This window comes from Elaeis guineensis, chromosome 2 (assembly GCF_000442705.2).
Source record: "Elaeis guineensis isolate ETL-2024a chromosome 2, EG11, whole genome shotgun sequence".
NCBI classification, from domain to species: Eukaryota; Viridiplantae; Streptophyta; class Magnoliopsida; order Arecales; family Arecaceae; genus Elaeis; species Elaeis guineensis.
In genome coordinates, this window is record NC_025994.2 from 31,823 (window position 1) to 50,982 (window position 19,160).

At 37.2% G+C, this 19,160-nt stretch overlaps 1 pseudogene; it reads left to right on the forward strand.

Moving 5' to 3' along the window:
- Positions 1 to 19,160, forward strand: part of LOC105034362 (vacuolar protein-sorting-associated protein 33 homolog) — a 48,257-nt pseudogene that overhangs the window by 11,359 nt on the left and 17,738 nt on the right.

Here is a 19,160-nt window from a genome sequence, read left to right on the forward strand (position 1 = left end):
TTATGCTTTAGTTTTTAGATAAATGAGGCAATCCAACCTCATTAATTAATAATGTGCAGCTAACAATATATAAAATCATGTGTATATATCGCAATATAGGCTCAACTTATACTTTATTATCATTTTGAAAGTAGCAGAGATATCATCCCGGTGAACAAAATAAAGCTACTCAATTATACTTTGATCTATAAACACAGCACTTCATTAATAGGATAGGACTTGTTGGTGGTTCAGGAATTGGGGAGAACTATTTTTCCTTGTAATGCTCTAATTTTTTTTGGATTATGATATAGATCACTGTGAAATTCACTTTTTAAATTTTCAACAACTACTCTATCTATCATTTGTGAACATTTTTAATTGATTTTAAGCACATTGAAAGTGGCGATACATATGAGTTTATGTAAGAAAGCCAATCTACCTTAGAACAATTTGTACCAATTCAAATTTGGTCTTTTAATCTGATGTCTTTTCTGATTAGTAATGATATATATCATGGATGTGACTTGAATGTCTACATATATTCTGAACCCAGAACCTAGCCAAAAAAGAACCAGGAATAATAAGATACCATCTAGTTGGTATTAATGTTAAAATACACTTCCATATATCGTAGCACACTGGTGGGACACGCACTGATAACACTGTGATGGGTCAATACTGGTTGTTAGTTGTTTCTTTACGCACCAATGTATGTGGCGGCAGATTTTACTATTGAGATCACATTGTTATTGCACTCTATTACTTTATGCAATAGAGTACAATAACTTTATGTAATAGAGTACTCTATTTCTGTTGAAAAGGATTGACTTTGTCTTCACTGTCATTTTGGAATATCAAGATATGATAATTCCATAACGCTTTCTTTCATAATCTTTATAATATATTTGTTTCTTTTAATGTTCCATGTAATTTTCAGAGTATGTGATTTTAGTTGAACAGCCTTTACTAGTTTACTTTATGCAAGCCTTCTCTGATAGCTCTGATACAGATTTTGCAAATCAATAATGGATCTGTGGAGATTGATCCCACTATTATGGGTGCCCAACAAGAGGGAAAAAAGACAAAGGTTCCTTTAAATTCAAGGTACCTTGAAGTTGGTATTTTATTCATTTTGGATTTGGTATATTTCCACACAGGGTGACCTGTTTTATCTTCATCAATGACGGAAATGGAGTCACATGTATGGATGACACAGGGTGACCTGTTTTATCTTCATCAATGACGGAAATGGAGTCACATGTATGGATGCATACACACACACACACACATATACATATGCATACATACTAGTAGCCTACTATGATTTTACTTTTGCCATTTTATGTGAGTGTTAGTGCACAAGAAGTTATGAAACTAAATACATTTTTGCCGTTTCCCCTTGTTTTGCCATAAGTCTGTAACAATGCTTTCTACTTGTTGATGAGCACATTGTCACGACTCATGAGGATGCCATGTCTATAATTATGGTCTTCCAATTGAGGTGGTTGCTCATATGCAGCATGATTGTCATAATTCTATCTCTCCAATTATTCTGCACTAGATTCCAACAATTGTGATACATGTGCATGTTTGTTGCACATGGAGGGTGTGATTTCTCAATAAAAGTACCTACGAAAAAAAGCTCCTTTTAAAATTAGTTATGTATTTATGAAAAAAATTTTGGACCTGCAAGAATTCTACTTAAAAAAGAGAGTTGCTCAATTTTAATCTCGATAGAATTCTAGAACTTGAGCTTGAGAGCCCGTGGAAATATACCAAAGAAGTATGTTGCTTGCACATAGAAAGCAACTAGATGTGTAGAAAAACTAAAATGGAAGGGATATATTTTTTCCCCTCACGAGCAGTGGGGCTGGGTTGCCAGGTTGCATGGGGAAAGAACAAAGAGAATGGTTTGCCGTACTAGTTGGTACCATACCATATCGATACTGAATGAGTATGCAGTCTTGTACCATATCGATGCTTGATACACCTTGCCATCTCGTACCATATCGTGTACCAACACTATAATAGGATGGTATCAGTACGGCGTCTGTTACCAAGACAGCGAACCTTGGCAAGCAATATTGTGTTTGTTTTTTCTTTTAGGTTGTGGGGTGCGTGGCTTCAGGCTTTAAGGCTGGCCCCAGAGCCTTTCTGATTATATATAATTAGTCAAGGATTCAGGTCCCAACGGTACATCTTGCAAGATATTGGAATGAGGTACCATTCTATGTGTTGGGACAGAGTCATTCCACCAGCGTTGCAGCATCCCAATTGGGATGTCTTGGGACATCTTCTATCCTAAGTGTCGGGATTGGACGGCGGTACATCCTATTCGATGAGAAAATCGGGATAGCCCTGTCCCATGGGATTTAAAAATCTTGTAATTAGTAATAGTCAATCTAAGAGATTGACCTTGGCAGAAATGCTGGTGTAGGGGAACTAGCTTTTTACTTGTTGGATACATGTGATTGATCCAAGGGGGAGAGTATTTAATGGATGATGGTAATAAGTACACTTGATTAATGTCACATGCTCATATATGATTGAGAACAATAAAGAATGTTGTACCATCTACTCTTGTGGAAGGTTGATATATGATCTGCACATATGTTTGTTGTTTGTCATCATGATTGTAATTTCTTTTATTTAGAAAATTGATTATAAGAGATAGCTGAAATGCCAGATATATATTCATTTATTTCAAGCCATTTATTTTTGCTCTGCAATGTGTTTTTTCTGCTTCAGTGATAAATTGTACCAGGAGATTCGGGATCTCAACTTTGAAGTTGTTGTTCAGGTTTTGTAAATTTCTTTAGTCTGGTTCTTTAGGCAATCTGTCTCGTTCTAGATATTCTCATCTTACACCATTTAATTTTGATATGCATTTCTTGTAATTTTTTGCATTTCCAATTCTGAAGTCATATTGCATTTATAACTGCAGGTTCTGCGCCAAAAGGCAACTTCAATGCAGCAAGACTATGCGGAAGTGAAATCTACTGTAAGGGTTACCTTGTATATCATCCTGCACTTGTATTTTTGTACCGAAACTAGAAAAATTTCTTGTAGAAAACTTATATTATTCACTTTTAGTGATAAGTATTCTTTCAGATTTGTTATTTGAAAAGAGAAGTCAGCTCTGAATGTTGCATTAGCCAATCAGTGCCTTGAATGGTGCCTTAAATAATACTGAGCTAATTAACTTTCTATCACTCTTCAAAAGCATAAAAAATTTTGCTGGCAGGAATTTAAAGTACGCTTCAATTTTGGTTTATTATCCATCATTTTGGATAGAGGTCCTATCTCTTCTACATCTTTGATAATTTGAATTGATTGTCATAATTCAAAATTCTCTGAATTTTGAAGTTATGCTAGTGATTTTCTTGACCTTTTCATCTGAAATTTGTTCCTTGATATCATCGCATCTTAGTGACTGCACTCTATTTTAGATTTTCCGGTAAATTTTGTGAACCATCGTTTCCTATTTCTGAACTCTTTAAGGAAATAAAATTACTAAGACAGTATTATAGTTCCAAGAAAAAAGAGCAAGAAAAGGATCTCTGTACCTTTGACAAGGAAAGAGCCTAAACCAAATGGAATAGAAAAGGACTGCCCAAGGATTAAAGTCAATTTATGGATCCATACTGCAGTATGAAGGTAGTATTGGGTCAGCATTGGTCGTTTTGGAGCCAGCTCCTATGAGCAAAGTAAATACTGAGTGGTACAGGTTTGTGTCACATATGGGACTTTTTTTTTTGGTTGGGTGGGTGGGGGTTGTTATTAAGCCTGATATACATTGTCTACCCATTTCCCTTCAGCTTAAGCTTTTGAGTTCAATTGGTTAGTAAACAACCATATGCAGTATTTTGGTTTGGCCTCAAGATAAAATTGCAATATTTTGCATTTGTTGATCTAATGACCACTAGAAAATTTGCATAGTGATGCCTTTTGTCGATCATATTGTTCAAGGGGGTATATTCTTCCTTGTAGTGTTCAGTTATTTATTTAACCTTTCTAAGTTTTTTTGATTTGCAAATGACTGTTTAATCCATTTTTTTTGACTTGCAAATGATTGTTTAATCTTTTTTTGGTCATAACATAGATACTTCATTTGAAGGAGCTACTTAACAAAGGATACAATTGCAAAAGCTTTTCTTCTTGTTTGGTGCATTAAGGGCTCCCCCTCCTCATCTTTTTTGTCCTATTTATAAGTTTGAGTCACAACTCCTAGAAGTTAGTGCAATATTTTCCTTATTATTATTAGCCAATAATTATATAGTTTACATTAAATCGTGCGCTATTTGTTTCACAGTCACAGTCTGTATCTGGGCTGAAGGATTTTGTTAAGAAGTTGAGCTCACTACCAGAAATAATGGTATGTTTATTATTTTTCTTTTTTTTTCTAATTTAAGTTATTGTATGGAACTAATAGCTGGTAGTCACTTCAGAGGCACGTAAATCTTGCTCAACATTTGCAATCATTTACAAGTAAGCCATCATTCCATGCCTGACTATATATAGAGCAAACAATTTTGGAACTGCAAAATTATGAAATGTAAGCTACTCTATCTCTTTTCCGATCCTTCAGCTGTTCTAATGTTTTAGTGGACTGAGAGATATTAATTTCTTTCACTTTGAACTTCGTTTTCTCTATTCTTTGATGTTAAGATCATGATTCATGATCCTGGTTCTAATCAATACTCTCTTATTTTTACTCCAAATGCTTCATTAAGACTCATATCCATGTTGGTTCTCAAAGTTAATCAGGAGTCAATTATTTGTTTAATGATTATTTATGATAAAATTTTGTTTGTTCGTTTGCTGATGTCACTAAATGAGCAGATGTTTTGAGTACATTGAGGAGATGATCCACAAACAAGAGCCAATTATCAATATGCTACGCTTGCTGGTGTTGTTTTCCATTACCAATTCTGGGCTGCCAAAGAAAAACTTCGATTATTTGAGGTAAGATTCATTTGTTTGCTAATCACTTTTGATTTTTCTGCACTTCTTTAACCATTTTGATGCATGAAAAAGTGTTCATTTTTTCTTTCATTGGCCCAGAATACTAGCGTCTGGTAATTGCCATGGTTTTGCATTTCAAATTTAAGCATTTATGTTGGTTGGTCATAGCATTCTGGTCAAGTACGGTATTCATTTGATGTCCCAGAACTGGTTTAATTTTTTCTGTTGTTTATTATTTTAGTTCCTCAAAGAAAGCTTCTTGAAGGCCTTCAAAAAGTATTTGGCTGGCCGTTATCTTGGAGTTATCTTCCTATAACCAATCTTGAATCTTGGTCCATTTTGGTAATGGCAACAGTGTGAATCTAGTCAATGCATATCAATTGTTTGCTTTTATGACGAAAAGAAAAGTCCCGGAAATTTTTTTTGAAAAGCTAAGGGAAAAAATATGTTATGTTGGACAATTGTTCTGTGAACTTGTAGATATTACTGTTTGTTGCTTAATTATAAAAATCTGCATATACTGAATCATATGATGCTCATTATGTTAATTGGAACTGTGACATGGTTGGGAAGTGTCTAAGCATCCAGAATAAACTGACATGGATTTCTTTTAAAATTCAGATGCAGGGACATCTCTTTATCTTTCTTTTGTGTTAAAATATGTATTGCTATGTGCATATAGTGAATAATGAGCTAATCCTATGCTTCTTAAGTTCATAAACTTTAGATAAAATGGTTGCAAATTGTTATATTTGACTCAATAACTTTCGTATGGAAGTGCCATAAGTAGATAAGTTATGATGATGGCATCATAATATGATGATATGAAGTGTTAATGAGTGTTGCAAGTGTCCAAGTGTTAGGCAGACCAACTTACTCAAAATTTGGAGCATCCAGGTAACACTTGTTCACAAAGAAATGCCGTCACAGTTACTATCATCGATGTACAAACTGCTTTGTAAAACTGTTTTCATAATCAAGTATGGCTGAGTACATTGTGGACTTTGCGGATATTCATTTATCTCATTTGAACTTGAATATATGCACACTTCTAAATTTTAGGTAGGTCTACATTCTCACATGATGCATCAAATTGTCTAGTCATTGTCACAGTGTATAGAGTTCAAAGTAATGCTATTTATCAATAACCAAAGATAAAAGGAACTTTCTTAAGAAAAACTCTTGAAGTTCTTATATATTTCTTTGTAAAAACTCTTCCTATTTTTGATTATCAGAGCAACCCATTTGGGTTAGCAGTTATTATTTTGCTATTATGATGCTTTCATGGGGCATATGAATATAATCTTGAAAGGGGAAGCATATGAAGATGAAAATGCCCACACATACATTTGCCATCATTATCCTTGTACTCATTATTGCTATTCATTTCTTGCCTTCTTAATGAAGACAGAATCTTGCTTGTTTCTGCACTATGTTTCAGCTATGCTTTTTTCCCCCTGCCATTTGAACTTCCTCTTTCTTTTAAATTTTGCCTTCTTTCTAAATTCAAACCTCTAGGTCTCGCAGGATTATTGTCCAGATTTTGAGTTTGGTACTAATAGTGGTTCTTGTACTCCTTGCTTGACTAGGTTGAATTGAAGGGCATTACCAACCTTCTAAACCTCTGGAAGCTTTTTCAATCAAAAGCCCAATATTGAGATTATTTCCTTTGTCCTCCTTTGCTTGAAGTGGATCTATAGAAGTTATGAATTCAGTTAATCTATAGAGGTTTTGAATTCAGTTATTGTATCTGGCACTGCCATTTAGTATGCATGTGCACATGCACATGAACCATAAACACTTTGTTACCTCAATTGTAAGGAGGTGAGAGCATAGATTCGGTTGCAGGTGCAGAAAAGTTGTGGTCTTAGAAACTTTGTAGTAAGGGAGTCCGTAAAAGTGGAAGTTACCAAAATTGGAGCAAGTTTCCAAAGAGTATTTGAAGTAGGTTCAACAACCTAAAGTTACCTTACACTAATGATACGGCAAAAGTAGAAGTTTCCGAAGAGTTTGCATGTAGTTGAAATGTGTTGATATTTTAAATAGTTGGATTTCTATCCTTCTATTGTCATGACTTTGACAGACTTGGGAGATTGAGACATGGACTTGGTGCTAAGTTTGGAGGATATGGACATGCCAAATAGGATGGTATTTTTGGTGGTGAAAGTGAAAGGTCTACAATGTCATGCTTTGTTGTCTTTCTCATGCTTTGTTGTCATAAATGATGTGGTAATTCAATGAGCGTATCTAGCTCTATTGGGTTGTGTTCTTTGGTTGTTAAATTTGATGAATTTTGCCCATTAAGTTGGACCAATTTTTAAATCAGATTGGTTTGAACATGGCCTTGTTGGCTCAAGTCCATAGCCCAAAGATTTCCTTGATGGAGGAGAAGTAGACAGTTTTGATGCCCCCCTTCCTTCAGTCCCAGCCCTTGCAGTGGTTTGGTGGTAAGGATAGTTTCCAGCCAAGCAATCTACCAATACCTAGCCTTAGAAGACTTTTGGCTGCTAATCCAGCAATAAAGAATTCCTAAAATAAGCAAGAAATGTTTCTTTTTACCCTTTTTAAACCATAAAAAAGAATCCCCTTTTCTCTCTTTTTAACTAAACAAATTGGTGATTTTGTGAAGGTTTGGAGGAGATCAATAGAGCTGGAGGATGGGTTACCTTGTTGTAGATTCTAAGGGGGCCATTGTGGAGGTTGGGTAAGTTGGATGGCTTGATGGGTAGGTGCCAACTGAATTCCATCAAGCTAGTAAAGTTGATGCAATTCCGCACTAAAGTAGGCATGACAAAGATGAGGCGGACGAGAGGCATTCTTGGTATAAGGGTATTATTGGCAAAATGGAGTCTTATATGCATCATGATATTTTGATTATATTATTCTTAGAATGGGTGTAAAGAATGAAGGTGTCAAAGTTTTCGCTTAGGTGAAAATTTTGGAGGCTTTTATATTGTTTTGTGTAAGGTAACCTGATCCCTGAGCTGAATGGAGCATATGAATTTGTAGTTTAAGATATCATTAATATTTGACCTTGATAGAAAACAGGGAAGAGAACTTTCATTTGTCATGATTGATGCCCAAAGCTTAAGGAGTGGTTGATGCTTGCTAACAAGGAATGCTGTACCGTGCCGAACTGGCCGGTACACCCCGTACCGAGCTGGACCGGCGGGGAACCGGCACGGTTTGGCCGGTTCAAACGGTATACCGGTGGAGGAGAGAGGGAAAAAGACAGAAAGTGAGAAAGAGAGAGAGGAGAGGGAGGGAGGCGGGGGCTGCTGGAGGCCGGTGGGGGCCCACGGCGGCCATCGGAGGGCCGCGAAAGCATCCGTGGCTCGTCGATTTGCCCGATAGGGTTTGAAATGAGCAAGAGAGAGAGAGAGAGAGAAGGGGGAGATCGTCGGAGATGGGAGCGAGTGGCGTCGCGGTCGCGGATGTGGGCTTCGCCGAGGCCAGGGGAGGGGGTGGCAGAAGCGGCGCGGGCGGCATCGCAGTCGCGGAACAGGGGCTGTTGCCCCTGTTCATGCGACACCCTTTTTTAAAAACGAAGATCAACAGTGAGGTCGGCAAACCATTTGCCGGCTTCACTGTTTAAAAGATTTTTTAAAAAAATTAAAATCAATGAAGTTAGCAAACTATTTGCCGGCTTTACTTAAGTTTCGATTTTTTAAAAAAAAATCGTGAAACAAAAGGGGCGATGTCTCTGTTTCACGCCTGCGGCATCGCGCGCGTGGACTGCGCAGTCTGACGACCACGGCGGCCAGTCGGAAGCCGTCTGGCGGCCCCGTCCCCTCCTTTCCCTCCCTCCTTTTCTATCTTCCTCCCTCTCTCTCTCTCTTTTTCTTCTCTCGATTCGGGTCCGGTGCCTTCGTCAGTTTGCTGCTTGTTCGGTACGGTATGGAACCATACCGAACCGTACCGTCGGTCGGCCGAAACGGCCGTCTATATCGAGACGACGAACCTTGGTTGCTAAGATGCACTGGAGTCAATCACTGGGGCAATACCCAATATGCACAATTGGAAACTTTGGATGAAGACCTATACATGTATCAATAGTAGGATCTTTTCTTGGTTTTTTAAGAAGAGGGAATATTGGTTAAGTTGGCAGAGGTTCTAGAAAATGAAACTTGTACTTGTGACAAGATGCTCTCTTGGGAAGAGATTCTAATTTGAGACCTGAAATTTAGTGAAGGCTCCTAAGATTCTTTATCTCAAGTAGGTGGTAGACATGATGCTTGAAATGGATGATGAAATGAACATCATAAATCATAATCACAACCATAATAATCATTTCTATTAATTCTTGTTTGTATTAATGACTGTATCATGGTATGCTGTTCCGGTTGGTATTGGCAAGTACTAGGCATACTGTACCATACAAGTACCAAACTAGTACTTGGTGTGTGTTGGGGAAGGGGGGGGTGGTAATCGGGTGTTAGTACATTGAACCGACCCGGGTATTGGGTTTATTGATGCTGTACCAAGATATCGCTGGTGCACGGTCTGATTCTGAGATGGCAAAACTTAGATCATATCAAGGTTCCTTAAAATTCATATTAAGCACGGGTAACTTATTTGAGCCTACATATAGCTCTATCAAGATTTTATTAGTCTATCAGATGTGCATGGATTGCTTTGTCATGCTTGCATATCTTTGAAGTGATTATCAAAAAGAAAAAAATGTTGGAGCTATTCATTTCATTGAGGCCTGATATTAATAGGTAACAACAACAACCCTAGTTTGGATGATGGTTAACTTTGTCATAGTGGTGAAAGTATCATTCTTGTCAGTCTCTTAAAATTGTGACCTTAATTAACTACTTTTGTTGAACATTGAACAATTATGTTAGGCAGTCTACTCTATGTCTGATGATAAAGCCTTGGGTCAAATGCGGATTTCCACATCTATTCTTCAAGAAATATTGACAAGTTATTGGGAAGGATGTGTGTTGAGCAGTGAGACAATTCTTTGTAGCAAATACAAAGCCTCTGAGTTGGAAAGAGACCTATTTGGCTTTGACCTTGAAAAGACTGGATGCCTTGCAACCGCCCCCATTATTGCTGTTTCAGTTGGTGTACAACACTGTACAGGATCATTGCCAAAATTCTGGTTGGCAGAATGTGGCCAATGTTGGGGGATCTCATTAGTTCGGACTAGGAAGCTTTTGGCGAGAGATCAGAATATTTCAAAACTCAGATAATGTTTTAATAGCATAGGAAATTATGCATGATTTAATTAGAGCTCCAAAATCCAGGAGTTTGCCCATTAAAAAGGATATGGAGTGAGCCCATGATTGTGTTTGGTGGGAATTCCTGTGCTATACTTTGATGTGCATGGGGATTTAGAGTGGGTTAATCATTGGGTTTAGAGCTTGAATGGAGGGGCCATCTATTGTTTTATTTATTAATCGTACTGAAAGAAACAGTAGGCGTTTCATGCATACATTTTTAAAATGTTAGCAAAAGCAAACTAGATTAAACAATTTAATCTACTATGCACGCATTAGATCTGATCTAAAAACAACTTACGTTAGGATCTATGACATGATATAATGCATATATAAAATCTGAAATCTAAAATCAGCAAGCATGGATCAAATCAATATGGCAGTAGATCATATCTACAATATCATTGAGTTCAAAACCCAATACCTGAGCGCGGATAGAAGATCACCGCAATTGACAACCGTGGAAATAAGGTTCTTCAGGTTGCACAGCAGTCGCACAGGGTGTCCGGCCTTTACGGAACGTCCACACAAAGCCCTGGTCTGGTCAATCTCCTGGAAGTACTAGCTCGCATAAAGATTTTGTTGACGATTGATTTTCACCTTTCTTTGGATCTCACGGACTCTTTCGAAGCCGAAGATGGAATAGGAGGAGGAAGTAGTGGTGGAAGAAAGGAGGAGAACCTTTCTTGTCTCTTTGTTTTTTTCACTCGCCCAAAATCCTAGATCAGAATCTAGGTCACTCACCCAAGAGAAGCCGGCTCTCCTCTATCTCACACGCCAAGGAAGGCACGCCCACCCAAAACCTCATGCCCAGATTTTCCACTTTCTCTCGGTGAAATCTCATATCACACACACAAGAGAAAGGGCTTCTTAAAGTTGGCGTCATAAATGGATAAGGATAGGAAGGTAGGTAGTTCAATTTCAAACTTGAATAAGAAATTCAAGTTAAATTTGAATTCAAACAAAACCAATCCAATCTTGAATTCAAAATTCAAGTTGAAGTCACTTAATCCTCATCGAAAGGGGGCGACAAACCTTTGAATTGGCATGGAAATGATTCATGCAAATTCAGAATTTGCATGAAACAAAGAAGGGCCGAATATTGTGGTTGGCGCTAGGGTTTTATCTAATCCAAATTGGTCTCTTGGGTTTATCCATTTGGATCCAATCCAAACACATTTGGTTAGAGCCTAAATAAATAAGAGAACCTAATCCAATTAAGCATTAATGAACTCGATTAAATCCTAATTCAATCAGGAATTCATCGAGCTCAAGCTCTGATCAAATCAGGAAGCAATCATTCTTAGCGATTAGGTCATCTCATAACCTAATTGGACTAAACTTAATCGAATCTAATTCAATTAGACTTGATCAAAGCCTCAATGTTCAATCAAATTGAGCTAATTAGCAATCTAATTATTAATTAATCCTCCTATAATTATTTTATTTTTACATAAGGTTAATCATCAATCACATTGACGATTATACTCTTGAACGATTCTCAATCGTTGATCAGCCATCTGATCAGACAGGAACCTCTTTGTGTGTGATCCCACAGGTTCGAATCTAAACTGGTAGCACAGGAATAAATTTTTGTACTAATCGAAGTGACCATCTAGTAATGATACCGGACGTTTAGATAGACCGAATGATTGCAGAGTAATATTCAAGGACCTAGTGGCATATGGTTACCGTATAATTCATCCTTTTGACCCTCAATGCTCAAGATGACTTCAGAGTTAAATTGTCAACTTTTAATCAGTATATCCGATTTGTGTCTCAACCTTATAAATCCTGTGATTTTTCATAAGGATTATCTTGGTCAAGATTTTACTAAATTGAAACACAATGTAGCATTATTTTCTGAAATCAGGAGCGGTCAATCCCATCTTGACTTACAAACCGACTTTGCAAGTACTTGACGGCGTCCAAAAACTTTCCATTACTGAATTAAAAATTCAGATAGTCCGGCACCAAAGCATAGTGAGTTGGTTGCAAGTCACTGTGGTGATCTCAGATCAGAGGGACACTTATATGCATAGTTTTTGCGAGCTACTCTTGACAGCAGAGTGCTCCGCAGTTGGTCACGTTCAGTGAAATGTGCTTCTACATTTCACCTGCATGCCATACCATTGTTTCCACACTCTTTGGTTATGAGGACAACCAATCTATATGTCACACAACGATCTATACTTGATAAATGTTATCGTCCTAGTAATAATGTATTGTTTGATCGCGAACAAGTTTAAAAACTACACGATAAATTCTTTTTTATTAATTGAAAATAGTTTTAAGGACTTCATCATAACACAGGAGTTCAATAAAGAAGATGCACAATTTATGATGAAAATATCAAATAATTTTTATTAATTAATAATTCATATATAATTTACAAATAGTACAATCATTTACAAACAGACGATTGGCTTTAGGACAAATTTCCCAATAGGTACTTCCATAGATTCTTTTCAGTCAAATATTGGATTGCAGCAAGGTTGCCCATTGTCCCATATTTGTTCATATTATGCACAGATGCATTGATGAAAATGTCGAATCTAAAAGAAAGCCAGCAAAGGTTGCATGTATACCAGCCTGAAGCATTTTCACATCCTATTTCACATTTTGTGCTGAAGATTGTCTATTAATTGCTAAAGCAACTTTGACGAATGCTGTCGTGTTGTAGAGTGTAATTGAGGATTATTTCTTGATATCGGGTTAGCGCATTAATGTTCATAAATCCACTATTAAATTCAACCCCCAGATTGACTATCATATCAAGCATCAAATTAAATTATATCTTGGTGTGGAAGAATGTGAGGGGATTTGGCAATATTTGGAGAGTACCTGTCATGGGCAGGCAAATCAGGGTATCAGAATGTAGCACATTGGTTCAGAGAATTCAGGACAGACTGGGAGGTTGACAATGGAATACTTCATCAATGATGGGCAGAATCACTTTGATTAGGTCAGTGTTGAGCATAACACCTACATCCCCATACTTTTATATAGTTATATGTGGGAACCACGCCATGGAGAATTTCGTATGGTGACTTATGCCTCAAAAACTTTATAGGCAGCCTATTAATGATATGGACTGCGGTGTAGAAAGCTTCGATCTATAATCCAGAATGGGCACAATTCCCACGCATCATGCTCATGCCACTCTCAACTATATGCTGATGTTTTTGCTCCACTACACCATTTTGTTCTGATGTATGTGGGCAAGACTTCTGATGATGTATGTCATGACTATGCAGATAATTCTTTAATTGATGGGAAATGTCCTCTCCACCCCCATCACTATGAAAGTTAATAATAGGCATGCCATACTTGTTTTGGATGAAAGAATACAAATGCTGAAATCTGGAGAACACATCAGATTTTTGTTTAATAAAATATATCCAGATAAAACAACTGTAGCAATCAATGAAGGTAACATAAAAATGATTTTTTGAATATGCTTGAACTGGGGCAGGTCCCTGCACATCTGAGTAGACAATCTCAAAGGAAAAGAAGCTTGTTTATTTATTATCTGAAAAGGAAGAGAATGACTCTTACAAATTTGACACTGTGGACATAACGATTCAATGAGTGGATCTTTATTACGTGGGATATAAGATAAAAGACTTTTCTTGAATATGGACTCTAAGAAGTGACTACCATAGTGAGCAAGGCGTCAATGCCACGAACTGGCATCTTCTCTCTTGGCATTAGCAGCATGGAACAGCAACGACGATGACTTTAAACTGACATTAGACTCGGATGGATGACTACGAGCTTTCTTCAATACAAATAGGCTCCCCTTATGAACACCTTCTGTGAGTGTTTTGTTCGTTCGGAGATCTTTGACAAAAACATAATTGGGAGTAAAAACAACATAAGAATCTAATTGATCACATAATTGGGAAACAGAAAGAAGATTCTTTTGAATGCCAGGAGCTAAAAATGTGTTGGAGAAAACAAGAGGTGTGGGATGATTTGTGGAATAGGGAAAAGCATTGCCTGTATGTGTGATGGTGTGAGGGGTACCATATCCTGTAGTAACATAGCTAGAAGACATAAATGGTTTGGCATCAGAAATCTTACCCACAATATCAGTAATATGATTGCTTGCCCTAGAATCAAGGAACCACATCTCTTGTTGTCTATTAGTATCATTTATTCCCAAATTCTGGAAAATAGCAGCCAATGCTTCATGTCGTGATTGTACTTGTTGCTGTCCACCATCATTTGCATGCACATAATTAGCATCTCCAGCATTCTTACACCCTGTAGCAGCAGCTCCATAAGTGGTTAAATCCTAACAATTTGCAACAGTATGTCCCTTTCTTTGGCAAAGCTGACAAAATACTGATCTCCGCTGTTGTCTTTTCGGATTATTTTTTCTTTGATTGTTCCATGGCTGATTTCTTTGTCCACCATTCTGGGGTGTGGGCAGCAGCCCATGTCCTCCATTATAATGCCTAGAATTTCAATTTTTATGTCTTCCTCCACGTCCGCTACTTTGATTATCCTGACTTCTACCAAATCCAGCATTAACATTAAGCACATCATGGCTACCACTAACTTTGGTTTGCTCAGGCTTCTTTTGCTTCTTCACATGATGTTGCTCATATTGTAGCAGCATAGGACGCAGCACTTCATAGGATGGAAGCTTAGGTTAACATTCAAGGGAGATGACCAGCATGTCAAAATCCAGTCCAAGCCCTGTCAAAATTTGCTGAACTTTATTTATATTTGAAATCGATTGGCCAATGAGAGCTAACTCATCTGCTATCTCTTTCATCTTATTCCAGTATTCCATTATTGATATATCATTCTTCCGCAAATTCTGAAATTCTATCTTGAGTTGTATAGCTTTGGAAGATGTGACTTGAGAAAATTGATCACGTAGGCTTTCCCATAAATCTTTTGCAGTGAGCCCATCCTCAATCCTAAGAAGAACATCTTGAGATAGAGTGGACAACATATAGGCCACCAATACCTTATCTTGTTTCACCCATGTGCGGAAAAGAGGATTAGGTATGAGGGCAGTCTGCTTGCTCTCACCAACTCCTTGTATTTCTTCTAAATGCTGAGGTGGTGCTGGGTCAGTATCATCCAAGTGGCCAACAAGATTCAGGCTCTCAATGATAGCGGTAATTTGCAGTTTTCACACAAAATAATTAGAGTATGTTAATTTCTGTTCCTGAGAGAAGAAAGAAGCATTCATGGGTGGGGGGAGAGAAAAGGAAGCCGTTAAAGAGAAAGGCAGGAAAATCGTAGGTCTTCTAGAAAATGGTCAATTTAAGATGATTTTAGATGTGGAAGTCACTGCAGTGGATCCCAGAAATCTCGTGATGTCTTGCTACACAAATAAATACCATACCCCTTTTTTTTAAAGATTGTGAAACGAAACTAGATGCATATGCAGGATGGGGATCGCTACCCTTTAGTATTGATAGTGATTATGCAAGAAAAGTCAAGATTGACACATTTTCCAAGAGTGCACGTTTTCGAATGCACAAGATGAAGACCAACAAATCCAAGAATTAGACAAAGGCAATGAAAAAAGACACCAAAACATGTAGTAACAGTGGATCTATGAGAAAAAATGTAAAAGACGAGAAAAAGATATCGCAAGAATAAGTATGGGTTGGATTTAGAGGAACCAAGTCCTGGAGAAAAAAGAAAACAAGACAAGATGTAGAGAATAGGGCAGAACAGTGGATCTATGAAAAAGAATGTAAAAGATGAGAAAAAGATATCGCAAGAATAAGTATGGGTTGGATTGAGAGGAACCAAGCCCTGGAGAAGCAAAAAAGCTAGATAAGATGTAGAGATTCGGGCAGAAGAGGGGTTCAAGACACGACAAGAGAAGAAGAAAAAGATTGAATAGGGGAAGGAGAAAGTCTGAATTTAATGGCTTACCTGATGCTTAGATACCATGTTGAAAAGCACCACACACTGCACACGATAGAGGTAGAAGATGGACGCTGCACGGGAGAGAAAGAAAGAATCTATATCTTTTTTCTTTTTGTACAAAAGGGCCTATATATACAAATATGTAAATCTAAATATGGTAAGGAATATGGTAATATTCTAGAGAATATTACCTACACTTTTATGGTAGGAAATATGGTAATATTCTAGAAGATATTACCTATGTACTTTTATGGTAGGAAATATGGTAATATTCTAGAGAATATTACCTACACTTTTATGGTATACATTAATACTTTTCTTTACCTAATTGATTCACATAGCAAACCATACGGACTAACACCTCTCTCTCTATCTCTCTTTCTTCTCGCATCTCGTAGAGAGCCATGGAGACTGGAGGCTCGGCGGCATCGACGGGCGATCGCTGGCCACCGCTGACATTTCCCTTTGTTTTCCTCTCCTCTTCTCTCTCTTCCTCTCTTTCCTTCTCTCTCGCTCTGTCTTCACCGGCATTCCGAATCGGACGTCCGAATTGCATCAGTTAGCTGTCTGTACGGTTCAGCACACCCCGAACCATCCAGTTCGGGGTGGTTTGGCAAAACATGGTTGGAAAGAGTCTAAACAATTGACATGACTTGTAAATATCAGTAGATGCAACTACCATTTATGGCAAGACGTGGTGCACAGCAAGGAAATCATGAGTCATGACAATCCCTTAATAAAACATAAAAGGCAAATAAGTATACATAGGAGACAAATGAGTAGTTCCCTAGCTATCCAAATAAGATTTAGCCACAAGTAGCCAGGTATCTTTTTTCACTTTATGAAAAAGGTAACTTTTAGTGCTTTGCCAGTGGACAACTTATTCATTCAGACAAGTTAGACAAGAAGACCTATCACTCATAGGATCAAATTGAATAAAGGTTTAAGATAAAAAAGATTTGGCTTAACTTATTGTCTAGAAATAAATGGTCACCAAGTTGTGGTACTAAATATGGGAAGATGTGAAAAGGCAGAAGGTAGAAGAGGGATACTTAAATGACTTAAATAATCACCTGCAGCTCCAAATGCTTTCTATGACAGGTTTAGTCCTTAAGCATGTAGAAGGGTTCTTAACTTGGTACGAGGAAGAGAATTTAAAGGTGAAACCGAAAGCTTTCATAAAAGAATCCACATGAAAGCATCTTGTACTTAAACCTGCACACTCTACCTGTTGTGTGAAATCCACTTTGGAATCTTACTCCTGCTTGTGACTAGGTTCTTATGCTTCTACCACAACTTAAAATAAATAATTTGATTGAAAACACAATTTTATCAAAATCTGTATTAGTTAAACAAGATGGGCTGTTTCTAATTTTATCATTTTTTAAAAAAAATTTTCATATAATATTTTTCTGGCAAGAAACTAGATATGTTCCTAAGGTGATTCTGTACCATAATTCTTTTAAGACCTAGGTTTCTTGTTCCTGCACCAACATTGGCTATTGATTCAGGTTTCTGAGTTGCTGCAGTCGTTTCCATGCATGAGGTATTGACAAAAGTGGACCACTCTACCAAGAAACCTTGTAATATGGACTAAGCTATGGAGCAGAACTTAAGAAAGGCATCAGAAAAGAGTGTACACTTTTATGTTTAGCTTTCAGTTTGACATCAACCCTCCTAGTGGTTATAGCAACAATCCGGCAAACCTACATCAGGGGGTTGTGTATCACAAAGGAATGAGAAAGAAAACAATGAGGATTATCAGATATTTATTTATTCAAATTGAAGGGATGCGATTGAAGAACAAAACTGCTTGTAATATTCCTAATATACAAAATCACCATTATAATTACAAGTCTCTCTTTCAAACCCTACATTACTAGTTACTAGTACTCCAAACACTTGGTATCTGCGATCAGCTCTTTCTTTATCAAAAATAAAGTTATCATAAAATCAACTTTTTTCGTATCCTTTTGCATGATTGCCTTCCACATAATCTCAGGCATACCTTAGCTGCTGACCTCTTTCAGCTCCATTCATGTCCCATTGCCCACTGATATCTCATGGGGTTTGTTTGCGACTTGGGAAGCCATCTCAATTTGCATGATATGTCAAAAACATGCAAGGGTATGCTTCTGGAATTGTTAAAATATTGTCACCATTCCTAAATTATCATCTGGAAAGGTGAAGCATAGTTAGTGGTGAAAGACCAGAATTGATCACGCAGGTGCATTATCATGACAAGTTTTGCTATGAAGAATAAGAATTGCAAAAATAATTAAGCCACATGTTTGACAAGCAACAAGGCAAAAAATATTGGTGAACGAACAGTCAAATGATGGCAGAAGGATTCAGAAATTTTTAGGCAAAATTATTAGGTTGATATATGTCATAGTTTCTCTCTCTCTCTCTCTCTCTCTCTCTCTCTCTCTCTCTGTGCTGTTTCAGAATGCTGTATGATATGCCAAGTATAATCGTAGTAGATAGAAACTCTAAATGATAGAAATACACCAATTTTAGTCCTTGAATTTACTCTGATGCCAATTCGACACTTCCATTATATCTTTCCTCCCACAAGTTTAGGTAAAAAGCTTGTGGGATGATGGGCAACTAATTGTAATGCACCGGAGTTTTCTCAATATGGCAACAATGCTGCATTCATAACTAAAGTTCTTAGTCAATGACCAAAAAGTTATGTAAAAAATTAAGAGCTGTAACTGGCCTTCCATTATTTACTATGCACCACTCATAACTCTTAAGAATTACAAGAATACATGGTTTTTTTTTTTAACATATTTTTTATCATTTTCTTTCACAGTGAATCGATATATTTTGTTATTCACATATATATAATCTTTTTCTTATCTTAATTTAGGAGGGAGATACTCCACAGCTATGGATTTGAGCACATGTCTACATTGTGTAATCCGGAAAAAGCTGGACTCTTTAAGAAAGAGGTGGGTATGATTTATACAAGAAGTAGAGAAATTTACTTAAGTTTCAGGTAGCCTACATGAGATTAAATATTTTGCAATTCCTTATCCTATATATACAATATTTTAGCTTGGTATTATGCCAATT